Source organism: Myxocyprinus asiaticus, chromosome 15 (assembly GCF_019703515.2).
Source record: "Myxocyprinus asiaticus isolate MX2 ecotype Aquarium Trade chromosome 15, UBuf_Myxa_2, whole genome shotgun sequence".
In the NCBI taxonomy this organism is placed as follows: Eukaryota; Metazoa; Chordata; class Actinopteri; order Cypriniformes; family Catostomidae; genus Myxocyprinus; species Myxocyprinus asiaticus.
The window spans coordinates 48,719,011-48,737,216 of NC_059358.1; positions in this window are offsets into that span (position 1 = coordinate 48,719,011).

Below are 18,206 nucleotides of genomic sequence, written 5' to 3' on the forward strand. Positions count from 1 at the left end.
CCTTTAATAAAAAGATTTTTGAGCAATGTGGGCAGATGGGATTTATTACATTTATCTATGATTGGGAAGGTTAATGTTATTAAAATGAATTGTATTCCAAAATTTAACTACCTGCTACAGTCCCTACCTGAAGAGAATTTCAAGAAATTCGATAGCATAGCGAAGTCCTTCATTTGGAATGGTAAATGTCCCAGATTTCATTTTAATAAGTTACATAGGCCGATTGACAAAGGTGGGCTAGGCCTACCCAAGATTTTGTTTTATTATTATGCGTTCAGTCTCAGATATTTGGCTCATTGGTCACTTCCACCTGAGAGAGCCCCTCCCTGGTTTGTTATTGAACAGGCAGTTCTTGCCCCTATTTCGCCGTTACAAAGCATCTCTATCAAACTAATTGGAAAAGTTAAGTTACACCCCGTTATTTCGCATTTACACTCGGTATGGACTAAAGTGTCCAGATTGTTTAAATTGGACACTTATTTAAATGTTGCCTCAAGCATATGGCAGAACCCAAGATTGTGTATTGGCAAATCCCCTTTCTGCTGGCCAGATTGGATTGTGAAGGGGGTTGCTACACTCGGTGACCTGTATGAAAGTGGTGTGTTGAGATCGTTTGAAAACTTGGTCCAACATTTTGGGATCCCCAGACCTCAGTTTTATAAGTATTTACAATTGCGCCACCTGCTTTGTACTATTTTTGGGAGTAGCACAGCCCCCCTCCCCCGAGGAGGCAGATGCTTTGGGAGAGGTGATTGCGGCTTTTGGAAAAGGTCATGAGGCATCAGTGTACTACTCCCTGTTAATTCAGAGTATGGGGGATGGAGCTTTAACTTCTATTAAGAAATTATGGGAGAAAGATTTGAATTTGGTATTGGAGGATGGAATGTGGACTAAGATTCTGAAAAATGTCAAGTCTGCATCTAGAGATGCAAGGGTTCGCCTTATGCAATTTAAGATTTTACAAAGATTTTATTGGACCCCCTCTAGATTATACAGGCTTGGTCTTAAAGACACACCCACATGCTGGCGATGCCAATCAGAAGTTGGAGACATAGCCCATTTTTTTTGGGGATGCGTTAAGATCCAAGATTTTTGGTTAAAGATTCAGAATTATTTGCGTGACATTCTGGACACTCAAATTTTACTTTGCCCCAGACTTTGCATTTTGGGCGATGGGGAAGTTATAAATTCGGGTGACAAATATATAAAAAATTGGGTTCTGACTAGCGTGATGATCGGTAGACAAATTATTTTCAGGGGATGGATGTCAGACAGAGCGCCACCATTTCCAGAGTGGTGTGCGGAGATGGAGAGGGTGGCGGCTTATGAGAGGATGATAGATGGAAGGCTGAGGCTGGAGGACTTATTTTTCAGGAAGTGGGGTAAGTATTTGGCAGTTTTGGAGGACTCTAGGGGAAGGGATGAGGAGGGAGAAGTTTAGTTTAATTATGTATATTTATTATATATTTTATTTCTTATTTATTTGTATTTTTTATTTTATTGTTTGTGTGTGTGTATTATTTTATGTGACCACAGGAGTGTTCTTTGGGGTAGGGTGGGGTTGGTGTTTGGGGAGGGATATTAATGAGTGTTAAAAGTTAAATGTTGATTCGGTGTGTATATGTTGTGTTTTTCTCTGTTGTGCTTTCTTTTTGAATCAATAAAAAATGTTAATTACAAAATGGCTGAGAGTGATATCTTTGGATCAGAATGTCCTAGAGAGCAATCATTCTTCAAGTATCATCATGGAAACTACCTAGCCATGCCCTAGCAACCATTTAGAGCACCCTAGCAAACAAACCCCATTGACTTCCATTCAAAATGCTTAGATGGGGATCTCAGGATAAGAATGTCGTAGAGACTTCTAGTTTCGTTAATTGGACTCATGGTAGCAAGGAGCCTTTTGAGTATCACCTTGGTAACTGCCTAGCAACAAGATGGGGATACCCTAGCAACCAAATAACAAATCACATATCTCTGCACCAGAACATCATAGCGACTTCCGGTTTTGTTCATTTGTCTCAGGGTAGCAAGGAGCCTTTATCACCTTGGTAACTGCCTAGCAACCAGATGGGTTACCCTAGCAACCAAGTAACAAATCACATATCTCTACACCAGAACATCGTAGAGACTACTGGCTTTGTTAATTTGACTCAGGGTAGCAAGGAGCCTTTTGATTATCACCTTGGTAACTGCGTAGCAACCAGATATGGTTACCCTAGCAACCAAGTAACAAATCACATATCTCTACACCAGAACATCGTAGAGACTACCGGCTTTGTTCATTTGACTCAGGGTAGCAAAGAGCCTTTTGCGTATTACCCTGATAACTGCCTAGCAACCAAATGGGGTTACCCTAGCAACCATGTAACAAATCACATATCTCTGCACCAGATCATCTGAGAGACTTCCGGTTTCGTTAATTTCACTCAGGGTAGCATGGAGCCTTTTGATTATCACCTTGGTAAATGCCTAGCAACCAAATGGGGTTACCTCAGCAACCAAGAAACAAATCACATATCTCTGCACCAGAACATCGTAGAGATATCTGGTTGTGTTAATTTGACTCAGGGTAGCAAGGAGCCTTTTGATTATCACCTTGGTAACTGCCTAGCAACCAAATGCGGTTACCTCAGCAACCAAGAAACAAATCACATAGCTCTGACCCATAACATCGTAGAGAGATCTGGTTTTGTTAATTTGACCCAGAGTAGCAAGGAGCCTTTTGATTATCACCTTGTTAACTGTGTAGCAACCAGATGTTGTTACCCTAGCAACCAAGTAACAAATCACTTATCTCTACACCAGAACATTGTAGAGACTTCCGGCTTTGTTCATTTGATTTAGGGTAGCAAGGAGCCTTTTGAGTATTACCTTGGTAACTACCTAGCAACCAGATGGGGTTACCCTAGCAACAATGTAACAAATCACATATCTCTGCACCAGAACAACGTAGAGTCTTTCGGTTTCATTCATTTGACTAATGATAGCAAGGAGCCTTTTGGATATTACCCTGGTAACTGCCTAGCAACCAGATGGGGTTACCCTAGCAACCATGTAACAAATCACATATCTCTGCACCAGAACATCAGAGAGACTTCCAGTTTCGTTCATTTCAATCAGGGTAGCAAGGAGCCTTTTGAGTATCACCTTGGTGACTGACTAGCAACCAGAAGGGGTTACCCTAGCAACCAAGTAATAAATCACATATCTCTGCACAAGAACATGTAGAGACATCTGGTTTTGTTAATTTGTATCAGGGTAGCTCAGGGATCTCAGGATAAGAATGTCGTAGAGACTTCTAGTTTAGTTAATTGGACTCATGGTAGCAAGGAGCCTTTTGAGTATCACCTTGGTAACTGCCTAGCAACAAAATGGGGTTACCTCAGAAACCAAGAAACAAATCACATATCTCTGCACCAGAACATTGTAGAGACTTTCTGTTTTGTTCATTTGTATCAGGGTAGCAAGGAGCCTTTTGAGTATTACATTGGTAACTGCATAGCAACCAGATGGGGTTACCCTAGCAACCAAGTAACAAATCATATATCTCTACCAGAACAATGTAGAGACTTCTGTTTTCATTCATTGGACTCAGGGTAGCAAGAAGCCTTTTGAGTATCATCTTATTAACTTCCTAGCAACCAAATGGGGTCACCCTACCAACCATGTAACAAATCACATATCTCTGCACCAGAACATCGGAGACACTTCTGGTTTCATTCATTTGTCTCAGGGTAGCAAGGAGCCTTTTGAGGATCACCTTGGTAACTGCCTAGCAACCAGATGGGGTTACCCTAGCAACCAAGTAACAAAACATATATCTCTGCACCAGAACATAGTAGAGACTTTGGGTTTCATTCATTTGACTCAGACAAAAAAAATTAAACACACAAAAATCACATTTTTGGCACTGAAACCCTATTGTAATTGTTAAGATTTGTATTATTATTATTATTATTATTATTCTGCCATAAAACTGATTGGGCAGAGCAAACCGTAAGGCCTAGAGACTTGAAACTTAGTCAGATGGTAGTAGTGTTACTCGCTACTCAGAAACATGGACACGGCGAAATCATTTAATAGGGGGCGCTACAGCGATCAAAAACACGAAACTGCTCATAACGCCTAGACCTTTTGTCATAGACTCAATTGCTTTATACCATTGGAATCCTTGGCTCAAACCAAACAAAACGTATATCTCCGATTTCATTTCCACAAATTTTCCGGCATCCTGGATTTTTCATAAAACCTACTTTTGTGAACTAGTCCTAGGTTTTTCGTCCAATCGGGACCATACCAGTGCCAAACGATTATATGGCATCTCAATATCAAAAGTTATCAAAAAAGTTTGAACTTTCGACTCGAGCTAGCTACGGTAAGCGAAAACATTGGAAGTAGGAGTGGCCAATTTTACGTAAATGGCTATAACTCTTGAAGGAAATGAGATATCTTCACCAAACTTGGCATGCTTATGTAAGAGGTCAATCTTTGTCGCCACATGGTGGTGCTATAATACTAAAAATACATGAAATTGGCTGTAACTATGAAACCGTTAATCCTATTGACATCAAAATTTGCATACAATGTCTTTGTCTCAGCTGCCATCATTGTCTGTATGGACATTCACTATGTTGAAAAACATGGCTGCCATCGGCCAATCAAATTTCAGCAGCTGTTACACAAGGTTAACAATCGGAACGAAATTTGGTGGACCTATCTGACTCTTGGTCTGAGAGGATTGTGCAAAGTTTTAAAAAAATCGGCCACTTGGTGGTGCTATCACGATTTTTGTAGGTGTTGATGGTTGTATATAATGCAGTGTTGTGAAAAAACACAAGTAATATATATCACCTGATAGCACTTCTCATTATAAATAACTTTGCCTCAAGAAGCATTGGTGTCTATCAAACCATTCGGTAAATATTTCAGATAATGTTAAAAACCTACTTTTGCGAACTAGTCCTAGGTTTTTTGCCCGCCCAAACCAGTGCAGAAATATACTCTGGAGTCTGATTATCAATAATTATCAAAAAAAGTTGAAATTTCAACTGACGGTCGCTAAGGGGTGCCAAAACGTTCGAAAAGGGTGGGCCATTTTTACTAAAATGGTGATAACGGCCAAACGAAATGAGATATTTTCACCAAACTCGGTACACGTGTATGAGCTCAATCTGAGGTCACAGTAAAAAAAAAAAAAAACGCGGAGTTTGCCCACTTGGTGGCGCTATAACAGGAACAAAACATGAAAACAGCTCTAACTACGCAACCGTTAGTCTGATTGAGTTGAAAATTGGCATGCAGTGTCTTTGTCCAAGGTGCCATAACTGTCTATGAGGATATTGGCATATCTCAAAAAACATGGCCGCCATTGGCCAATGAAATTTGAGCACCTATTAAACAAGGTTAATAGAGGCAGATCGGCACAAAACTCTGTAATCACGTGGTGTTTCACACATACACACAATGGCTGTGTCCCAATTCAAAGGCTGCATCCTTCGAAGGACTCAGACTTCAAAGGCCATGCCTTTGAAGGCTACAAAGATCAGACTGAGCATTGTTAATTGGGACAGTCTAGCCTACAGAGGACTGTTCTTGTCGCCTAACAACTGTGACAGCTGCCGAGTGACTGTAACATTTGTACTGGACTTTTTTGAAAGTTATATTTAACTGTCTGAAAAAAAACAGGGTTCACAAACTGTCTAAATATTTTCACCATAGTCCATTTCTGTATATAATAAAGAGTATAAACTATATATAATCACATCTTAGTAAGATATGTCACATTTATACCACTTTAAAGTTTTTTTCTTTTTCTTTTTTTTACATTTGTATCATTAGATATTTGAGTAAGTTGAAACCCAATACTTACGTTTAAAAGTGTAATTCGTCAATTTCTCTCAAAAAATCCTGTCGTCACTGGCACGCAATGAATTCTGGGGTTGGCAAGGCCACGAAGGATCCATCTGTTGTATCCTTCATTTCACGTGAAACGAAGAATGCATTTGGAGGCCGCATTTGAAGGAGCCTTCGAATTGGGACAGCCTTTGGCCTTCGAATGTGACCTTTGAAGGATGCAGCCTCTGAATTGGGATGCAGCTATAATTCATATCATTTGTTAGATCTCCTCATACTGAACAACTTTGCCTCAAGAACCACTGCTGTCAATCAAATCGTTCATTAAATATTCACGATTATGTAAAAAAACTACTTTTGTGAACTAGTCCTAGGTTTTTCACTCAACCTCAATAAAACAAAAGTACAATTCTCTGGACTCTCTAGGTCAATAATTATAAAAAAGTTTTTTTTAACTTTACCCTTTGGGTAGCTATAACAGTGTCATTTAGAAAATGGGCATGGTCACGTGTACAAATAAGCCCATAATTCCTAAACAAAAACTTCACGAATTAGTTGAGCACATGCAACATATGATTCTAAACAAGTATGTGCCTTTTATGAAGATCGGACCATAGGTGGTGCTATGAGCTTTAAAAAGCTTTAAAAACCATGTATTTCGTAAATGGTCTATTCCATCTATGATCTAGGTGGTTACATGCTTGCTAAATAAAACATAATACCTTTTTACGCATGTGCTTAAAGGCCTTAAACCGCTTGAACCCCGTTAATCGCAGCTATATTTATTATTATTTTTTTTTTCTGCTCTAAAAGTGTCTGGGTGTCAGAGACCGTAAGTCGTAGAATCCCAAACTTGGCAGGATGGTTCCAAATCCCCCCAACTACTCAGGCGTACAGACACACATCCGGCAGACAGTAGGTGGGGCTATTGCGAACAAAAAAAATCACATTTTGGGCCATAAATCTTGGGCCGTAAGGGCTAGAAGCAAAGTTCTTTTTTTCCTCTGATTCATTGCATCATGCCGAAGAGTTTTAATCCCTGACCGAATTTTGCTCGGCCCTTTCGTTTTCCTGCTATTTTGGATTGTTTGAAAAAAATTCAAAACAAACTTGTCCTAGGCCGTTTGCCCGATCGGAACCAAACCAGTTCAGAATGATTCAGCAGAGTCCCAATATGAAAAGTTATCAAAGGAATTTAGAAATTCTGATTTATCGTTAAACGGTATGCCAAAACGTTCATAGTGGGCGTGTCCATTTTACTAAAATGGTTACAATTTTTGAACGAATTGAGGTATTATCACCAAATTTGTTAAATGTATGTATGGCTCATGCTGAGATCACACAAAATATATTGCACACCTTTGCCTCTTGGTGGCGCTATAATAATAAAAAAACTAAAAATGGCTCTAACTATGGAACCGTTGGTCCGATCGACTTGACATTTTGTATGCACTGTCTTTGTCCAAGGTGCCATCAAGGTCTATGAGCACAGTCGCATATCTTTAAAATCATGGCCGTCATCGACCAATCAGCTTTCAACAGCTTTTATATAGGGTTAAATAAGGCAGATCGGAACTAAACTTGGTATGCCTATTTGTCTCTTGGCCCAAGAGGTCTGTGCAAAATTTGACAAAAATTGGCCACCTGGAGGCACGATTGCATTTTACATGCATGTAAATTGTTGTATATACTGCTGTGTTTAAAAAAGAAACACATTATTCAGACCATGCTGTAAACCTCCTCATTCTAAACAACTTTGCCTGAAGCACCATTGGTTTCAAACAAATCGTTCAATAAATACATGCGATTATTTTAAAAGATTACTTTTTCGAACTAGTCGTAGGCCGTTCGCCCGACTGGAACCAAACCAGTGCAGAAACATTCTCTGGAGTCCCAAAATGAAACAGTATTAAAGGAATTGTAAAATTGTTATTTATCGTCAAACGGTATGCCAAAACGTTCATAATGGGTGAGCCACTTTTACTAAAATGGTTATAACTCTTAAACGGATTGAGGTATTATCACCAAATTTGGTGAATGTATGTATGGGCTCATGCTGAGGTCACATAAAAAATATTGCACACCTTTGCCTCTTGGTGGCGCTATAATAATAAAAGCGAATAGGGTTCTAACTATGGAACTGTGCAAAATTTGAAAAAAGTTGGCCAACGGGAGGCGCTATGGCGTTTTACATACATGTAAATTGTTGTATATTATGCTTTTTTTCACAAAGAAACACTTTATTCATACCATACTGTAGATCTCCTTATTCTGAACAATTTAGCCTCAAGTACCATTGGTGTGAAAGAAAACGTTCATTAAATACTTGAGATTATTTTAAAAAATTACTTTTTCAAACTAGAGTAGGCCGTTCGCCCGACCGGAACCAAACCACTGCAGAAAGAGTCCCAATGTAAAAAGTTATCAAAGAAATGTTGAACTTTTCATCATCAAATGGTATGACAAAACTTACAATCACGTATATCTCCGATTTCATTTCCGTCATGAAAATTGTCACGCTAATTTGCATAATTTGAAAAACCCACTTTTTCGAACTCCTCCTAGCCATATGTTCAATTTGCACAAAAATCGGTGTTTGTCTACTATGGACCCTCTTGACAAAAATTTATCAAAAGAATTTTGATTCGTCAAAGCATTACAAAGATATAAGCCAACTAATTGTCACGCGTAGTCCATTTTTTACATATTGACCAATATCTACCAAACGAAAAGGCCAAATGTTACGAAACTTGATATACATAGACAACAGGACATTCTGAAAATGCACGCAAAGTCGTAAAAAATTCCACCTATAGGGGGTGCTACAACAATAAAACGCTCATAACTCCACAACCATATGATCTATGAAGCTGAAAATTGGAATGCATCTTGTAGGCACCAAAGGCTAACATATCCTACAATATCAGTCAGACAAATAAAAAACATGGCCACCAGCAGCCAATCAAATTTCAGCAGCTAATAACATCAAATCTGAATGGCCAACCATCACAAACTTGAGATATTTGTAGACAGTGTCAGAATGAGGCTGTGTACCAAGATTTATGAAAATCGGACACAAGGTGGCACTATAACAAGGACATTTACATTTGTGCCAATAACTCTGCAACTGAGTTGAATAATCTCAAAATTCCTTTTCCTCTAATTCCTTGCACCAAGACCTACAAAATGTTTATCTTCTTTTTATTGTATTTTATAGTGTTTCCGCTATTCACATTTTTTTTAAAAGATACTTTTTCAAACTCCTCCTAGGCTGTATATCCAATTCTCACAAAAAATGGTGTGTGTCTACTATGAACCATCCTGACAAAAATGTATCAAAGGAATTTTTATTCATTGAAGCGTTGCGACAATATAAGCCAATGAATTGGTCAAGCTTTGACCAATATCTACCAAAAGAAAAGGCCAAATGTTATGAAACTTCATACACATATACAACAGCATATTTTGAGTCTGCATGCAAAATCGCGAAAAACATTCGCCTATAGGGGGCGCTACAACTAAAAATGCTCATAACTCTGCAACTGTATTATCAATGAAGTTGAAAATTGGTATGCTTCTTGTAGGGGCCAAAAGCTAACATATTCTACAATATGACTCAGAAAAAAAAAAAAAAAAAAAAAACTATTTTCAGCAGCCAATCAAATTTCAGTAAAATGGCTGTATAATGGTGTGTAAATTATTGTATATTATCCAATGTTACCTGCTACTGTGAACTACATCTAGGACTCCCTAGGTCAGTAATTATCAAAGAAAAGTTGAACTTTAGTTGTTTATTTAGGGGTTGCATTTATCTTGTGGGTTTGACCAAGTGTATCCAAAAGCCTATAATTCCTAAAATAAATATTAGAATTTCTAAAACCTTTTTGGAGATTGGGTGCTTCATGGCTTTATAACAGTTAAAAAGTAAAAAAAAAAAAAAAAAATTACCACCATAACAATTATCCTGTTTCAGGTGGTTGAACACAAGACATCAGAGTCATATTTAACACCAGTTTGCAAATTCAGCAACTTACAAAGTACATATACAAATACATACCTTTTTTGCATAATTTGAAAGTTCTTAAAAGGCTTGAACCCCGATAATTGCTGCTTGCAGCTATATTTATTATAATAATAATAATAATTATTATTATTATTTATTCTTTTTCTGTCTTAAAGTGTCTGGGCATCAGAGACCGTAAGTCGCAGAGACACCAAACTTGTTGGGATGGTCATAAATCCCCCCATTACTCAGGCGCCCACACACACCATCAGACACTAAGTGGCGCTATAATAAGCACCTTTACATTTGTGGTCATAACTCTGGAACCGTAAGGGCTAGGATCAAAATTATTTTTTCCACTGAATCCTTGAGTCAAGTTCCACAAAACGTATATCTCCGATTTCATTTCCGTCTTTCCGCCATTTTGAATTTTCGGGAAAATTTACTTTTTCAAACTCCCCCAAGGCCGTCCGTCCGATTCACACAAAATTTGGTATGCATCATCTATGGAACCTCCTGACAAAAAGTTATCAAAATAATTTTATTTCGTCAAAGCGTTACGAAGATATAAGCCAACAAACTGGTCAGGCGTCGTCCATGTAATCGGAATTGACCTATATCTACCAAAATAAAAGTCAAAACATAGCGAAACTTGATATACATAGACAACCAGACATTCTGAGGCTGCATGCCAAGTCGCATCAAATTCCACCTATAGGGGGCACTACAACTGAAAAACACTCTTAACTCCGCAGCTGTATGATCAATGATGTTGAAAATTGGTTTGCATCTGCTGTGGCCCAAAGGCTAACATATCACTCAAATATCTCTCAGAAAAATCAACAAACATGGCCGCCAGCAGCCAATCAAATTTCAGCCACTAATAACATAAAATCTGAAAGGCCGGGCATTACGAAACTTGAGATATTCATACACAGTGTCAAAATGAGGCTGTGTACCACAGTTTTGTGAGAATTGGCCACAAGGTGGCACTATAGCAAAAACATTTATGTTTTTTCTAATTACTCCACATCCGAGCACATTCAAATTAAAATGCTTTTTACCTCTAAATCCTTGCGTCAAGTCCTACAAAATGTAAATCTCAGTTTTATTTCATTTTATCAAATTTTTCTGCCATTCTAATTTATCTCCTCCTAGGGCGTTAATCAGATCTTCACCTAACTTGGCCCAGGTCAGTGCTAGACCATGCAGGCAAAAAGTTATCAAAATAATTTTGATCCATTAAATCATCTAGAAGATACAATCCGATATATTTGATTAGTGTGGCCCATTATGACTAATATTCCTGTATCTTGTGTGCACAAATGCCAAACTTCACAAAACTGTGTAAATATGGAAAACAGGACATTCTGAGGAATCATACTAAATTTCATGGATTTATGATGAATTATGAATTTATATGAATTAAAATAAACATAATATAATTCCAGTCTGGAATTATATTATGTTTATTTTTCCATTATCCCCGTTTCTGTCTCGCATCATTTCTATATGGCTGCGTCCGAAAACTGTAAAATGCTGCCTTAAAAGCAGCCCAAAAGTTCCCCATAGGCATATTATGGCAAAGCTCTTGCCCATGAAAACAATTGTTACCTAATATGACAAGACAATGAATTTTGTGGGATAATATCACCCAATCAGAATGTCGTAGAGACATAGGGGCAGGCTCATTTCACTCGGGCTACCAATCAGTCTTTAAGTATCATCTTGGAAATGGCATAGCCACGCCCTAGCAACCATTTAGAGAAACCTAGCATGCAAACCCCACTGACTTCCATTCAAACTGGCTGAGAGTGATATCTTTGGATCAGAATGTCCTAGAGAAATGACAGTTGGCTTGTTTTACTTGGGTGAGCAATTAGACTTCAGGTATCATCATGGAAACTACTTAGCCACACCCTAGCAGCCATTTAGAGCACCCTAGCAACCATACCCCATTGATTTCCATTCAAACTGGCTGAGAGTGATATCTTTGGATCAGAATATCCTAGAGAAATTACAGTTTGCTTGTTTTACTTGGGTGAGCAATTAGACTTCAGGTATCATCATGGAAACTACTTAGCCACGCCCTAGCAAACATTTAGAGCACCCTAGCAACCACACCCCATTGACTTCCATTCAAATTGGCTGAGCATGATTTCTTTGGATCAGAATGTCCTAGAGAAATGACAGTTTGCTTGTTTTACTTGGGTGAGCCATCAGACTTCAGGTATCATCATAGATACTACATAGCCATGCCCTAGCAACCATTAAGAGCAACCTAGCTTCTCGTTACATCTTTATAACTCTCATATATTCTACAGTAGTAAGGCCGGGAGGCCCTCGGAGCACTTATTCGGTACCTCAGTGGCTGCTGGTTCGCGACGCCCTCTAGATGATTTTTGCCGACTCGCAGCGCTACTCCGTATCGACCGGTGGGTCCCCCGAAGACGACCAGAGGTTTTATTAGCATGTATATTAAATATTATCAATAAAACACCCTGTATAGCACTCAACATACTCAATGGAACCCACTTATGCAACTTACAACTCTTTAAAATGTATAATTAGCTAAATAATGACTATCCACGAACCATGTATTGATCACCATTCAAATAAATTGTACGTGGGCACTTCCTACAAGACAGCAGAAAGACAAAAGTGCCCACGTGCAATTTATTTGAATGATTAAAAATACATGGTTCATGGACAGTCATTTGTATGGCTTTTCTTGCCATTTGCTTGTAATATTATCAATCAAACACCCTGTATAGCTCAACATAATGTTTGCTATACTCAACATACTCAATGGAATCCATTCATGCAACTTACAACTCTTTAAAATGTATAATTAGCTAAAAAATGACTGTCCACAAACCATTTTTTTACCACCATTAAAATAAGCTGTACATGGGCACTTCCTACAAGACAGCAAAAAGACAAAAGTGCCCACATGCAATTTATTTGAATGGTGAAAAATACATGGTTCGTGGACAGTCATTTGTATGGCTTTTCTTGCTATTTGTATGTAATATTTTCAATCAAACTCCCTGTATAGCACTCAACATACTCAATGAAACCCATTTATGCAACTTACAACTCATAATACTGTATTATTTGCATTAAAATGATTGTCCATAAACCATGTATTTGGCGTCCATTAAATAAGCTGCAGATGGGACCTTCCTTTTGGACTTAGACATTTTTTGAGGAAAAATTGCCACACTTTTTATTTATATTACTTTATTAGCATTTATATGAAATATTATCAATAAAACACCCTGTATAGCACTCAGCATACTCAATGGAACCCACTTATGCAACTTACAACTCTTTAAAATGTATAATTAGCTAAAACAAATGACTGTCCACAAACCATGTATTTGCCACCTTTCAAATAAATTGTACGTGGGCACTTCCTACAAGACAGCAAAAAGACAGAAGTGCCCATGTACAATTTATTTGCATTGACTGAAATAGTCACTTGGTGGACATCTGTTTTTAATGTGTGTGATAGATTAATTCACTGAATATCATATTTATGTGACTGTATGACACCCCCTGAACAATATACACCCTTCAAAACCTCAAAATTCGACTGTCCACGAACCAACTAAAATTTTGAATGGGATAAATTGAACATGGGATCTCCATAACTCCAGACTGGGACAACTTAGACACTTCAAACCTGCACTCCTGTGCTCATCTCAGTCTCCTCTATATATGGTGTGAATTTCAAGAAGATTGGAGAAAGTCAAAAATTTTGTCCAAATTTCAGACAAAAGTTTTGACTTTCTCTGATCCACTCGAAATTTACACCATAGATAGAGGAGACTGAGATGAGCATAGTACCAGTTTCAACTTCCTAGCCAAATCCAGAGCTGAGATATGCAAATCCCACCTACAATTTATCCCATTCAAAATTTTAGGTGGTTCGTGGACAGTAAAATTTTGAGGTTTTGAAGGGTGTACTGTATGTTGTTCAGGGGGCATCAAAGAGTCATCTAAATGTGATTTTTGAGTCATACATTTTATCCAGGAGTTTTAAAAATGATGTCCACCAAACACCTATTTTAGCCCATTAGATAGATTGTAAGTGGGATGGACCACGGGCAATTTATTTTTATTGCCTGAAATAGACACTTGGTGGACATCTGTTTTTAATAAGTGGGATAGGTTAATTCACTAAATATCACATTTAGGTGACTGTATGACACCCCTTGAACAATATACACCCTACAAAACCTCAAAATTCGACTGTCCACGAACCAACTAAAATTTTGAATGGGATAAATTGTATGTGGGATCACTATGTCTCAGCTCTAGAATGAGCTAGCAAGTTGAAACTGGTACTGCTGTGCTCATCTCAACCTCTTCTATCTATGGTGTGAATTTCAAGAAGATTGGACCTTGTCACATATTGAACATGGGATCATCCCAGATTCAATCTATTTTATCGACAACAAATATGTTGTCTGTGGACAATCATGTTTTAGGACATTTATTAGTATTTGTAAGTGATACTAGTCATGAAACCACTTGTTGAGGACTCATTATACTAAATGTAATATATATATATGTAATTTATAACTCATAATAATGTATAATTAGCTAAAACATGACTGTCCATGAACCATTTATTTTTCACCATTCAAATAAATTGTACGTGGGCACTTCCTGCATGACTTGACAAAAACACAGGAAGTGCCCACATGCAATTTATTTGAATGGTGGCAAATACATGGTTCGTGGCCATCATTTTGAAAGCTTTTCTTGCTATTTGCATGCAATATTATCAATCAAACATCAAGTATATCACTCAAAATAATCAATGGAACCCATTTATGCAACTTACAGCTCAAAATAATGTATATTTAGGCAAAAAATGACTGTATATGAACCATTTATGTTTCACCATTCAAATAAATTGTATGTGGGCACTTCCTGCATGACTTGGCAAAAACACAGGAAGTGCCCACGTGCAATTTATTTGAATGGTGGAAAATACATGGTTCGTGGGCCATCATTTTGAAAGCTTTTCTTGCTATTTGCATGCAATATTATCAATCAAACATCAAGTATTATCACTCAAAATAATAAATGGAACCTATTTATGCAACTTACAGCTAAAAATAATGTATATTTAGCCAAAAAAATGACTGTCCACGAACCATGTATTTTTCACCATTTAAATAAATTATACGTGGGCACTTCCTGTGCCCACTTGACCATTAAACCAATGCAATTCCATGGGTGTTTCATGGACCGCCTTAAATTAGGTGCTAAGACCTGGGGGCTTTGAATGCTTCATCGTAGGGCCCTTAGAAACAACATATTAAAAAACCATGTTCCTCAGAGTTTGGGAAGTACTTTAAAAAAAATCAAGACAAATTTTAAGGAAAAATAACTGTCACTTTTCATTCACAAGTCAGCCAATTAAGCACTTAATGAATTAATTCAAACTTCAAACTTTGCACACTCACTAAGGGGCCCCTGAGAAGCTCTAGATTTCAAATTGGAGTCATTTGGAGCTTTTTGAGGGGTGTCCACGAAACACCTATAGAAATGAATGGAATAAATTGCTCGTGGGATGCACCCTGGCAGCATGCCCAGAGGTCCCAGAGACCCCAAATTTCACACGCTGACATGTCGAGTACCCCTTGTCGACATACTATGGGGACTAAAGCCTAGGATGAAAAACAATATTTTTCATTATTTTCAATAGATCTCCCTGCTTTTCATAGGAATCAATGAGACAGCCTGCCCTGTAGGCCCATGTGCATCAGTCCATTCATCAGAGGCTTTAATACTTAGCAAGCTCCTACGGCCTCCAAATTCTATAATCTGATTTTGGGGACCCTGACGGTTGAGGATCTCAAACTTCAAGGTCATGTGGCCTTTGGAACCCCCTTTTCTAGATGGCCCACTTGACCATTAAACCAATACAATTCCATAGGTGTTTCATGGACCACCTTAAATTAGGTGCTAAGAGCTGGGGGCTTCGAATGCTTCATCTTAGAAACAACATATTAAAAAGCCGTGTCCCTCAGAGTTTGGGAAGTACTTTAAAAAAAATCAAGAAAAATATTAAGGAAAAATAACTGTCATTTTTCATTCACAAGTCAGCCAATTAAGCACTTAACGAAGTCATTCAGACTTCAAACTTTGCACACTTACAAAGGGGCACCTGAGAAGCCTGGGCAGCATGCCCAGAGGTCCCAGAGACCCCAAATTTCACATAGTGACCCCTCGTGGGCCTCTTGAAGACATACTAAGAGTGCTAACGATTTCGGTGAAGTTTTGGTCGAATGTCAGAAAACACCTTTAAAGGACTCTGCGGGCCCCCGCCATGTGCCTCATGAGAAAATGGATTAAAAAATGTAAAAAAAAATAAAATTTGTGTCAGGAACGCCTAAAAACACACTTAGAGGGGGCATGTGGGATGCCTGGGCGCTGCCTGGCACGAATTAGGGCGATGTATGGCATCAGGAGGCACACTGGGGACAAAGGCATGCCAAAGTGGTATTTAGTGGGTAAGGGGACAAACAGTGGTTCTGTGGATGGAAGGAAGACTATGATGAAGACTAGTGGGTAAGGAGGACACAGTAAGTGAGTTTGTGGACAACAGGAAGCCCATTTAGAAAAATAGTGGGTAAGGGGTCACAGGAAGTGAGTTTGTGGACAACAGGAAGCCCATTTAGAAGAATAGTGGGTAAGGGGTCACAGGAAGTGAGTTTGTGGACAACAGGAAGCCCATTTAGAATAATAGTGGGTAAGGGAGACACAGGAAGTGAGTTCATGGACAAGAGGAAGACTTATGATGAAGACTAGTGTTAAGGTGGACAAAAAGAGGCTCTGTGGATGCTGTTTACATTAGTAAATGCCCCGTGGGCAGTAGGTGGCTCGTGGGCACTCCCCGAAGTGAGCATGACAACTCGAGAGCGCCCCTAGAGGTGTCCATATGGCGAGATAAGGGGGAAATCGAAACTTACTCCAAAGTAATGGGGAAGGGACAGATGGCCCCCAAGCTAGTGGCCAAGTGGGTGTCCACGTAAGGGGTATGATCCATCGCACCAATTATGGGTCCAATGGCAATTTAAATGAATAGGGCTCGATCCCTCGAACCACCTAACATCCCTTGCATAGGGAATTTGTTCCCTTCTCACTCAAAGCACTCGCGCTTGTTAAAGAGTGGTGTGCTGTCATAGCAACCATGTTACGTTCCATTTCTGTTTGTCCTACGAAGGCCGTCTCGTTTAAACGAGGCTCATTTAAAGGAGGACACTCGGTATACTGCAGCCTTCAAAAGACGCGTCCTACCTAACATGCAGCCTTCCAAACAAGACACAGCCAATGTCTTCTGACTTTTATAATATTAGTTTGCAAATAAATCTGTGATTTCCAAAATGATTATAGATAATCAAATTTCACCTTAATTTTTACATATCCTAAAAATATTGGAAACATATTTGTCAAGTTGCCAGACATGATTAACTGTCACATTGTTTTAGGGATATGTTTACATATGTCTGGAATTTTATTATGTATATTTTTCCATTATCCCCGTTTCTGTCTCGTATAATTTCTATATGGCTGCTTTCGAAAACTGTAAAATGCAGCCTTAAAACCAGCCCAAAAGTGCCCCATAGGCATACTATGGCAAGGCTCTTGCCCATGAAAACAACTGTTTCCTACTATGACAAGACAATGAATTTTGTGGGATCATATCTCACAATCAGAATGTCGTAGAGACATAGGGGCAGGCTCATTTCACTCGGGCTACCAATCAGTCTTTAAGTATCATCCCTAGCAACCATTAAGAGCAACCTAGCATGCAAACCCCATTGACTTCCATTCAAACTGGCTGAGAGTGATATCTTTGTATCAGAATGTCCTAGAGAAATGACAATTGGCTTGTTTTACTTGGGTGAGCAATTAGACTTCAGGTATCATCGTGGAAACTACTTAGCCACGCCCTAGCAACCATTTAGAGCAATCTAGCAACAAACCCTATTGACTTCCATTAAAAATGGCTGAGAGTGATATCTTTGAATCAGATTGTCCTAGAGAAATGACAGTTGGCTTATTTTACTTGGGTGAGCAATTAGACTTCAGGTATCATCATGGAAACTACTTAGCTATGCCCTAGCAACCATTTAGAGCACCCTAGCAACCACACCCCATTGTCTTCCATTCAAACTGGCTGAGAGTGATATCTTTGGATCAGAATGGCCTAGAGAAATGACACTGAGGAAATGGTAGAAAAAGACTCTCTCTGCTTTATATATCTAGCCAAAAGCTTCCCTGCTTTGTCCCCCTGACTCAAAATATGACTGTCTTGCCCTGA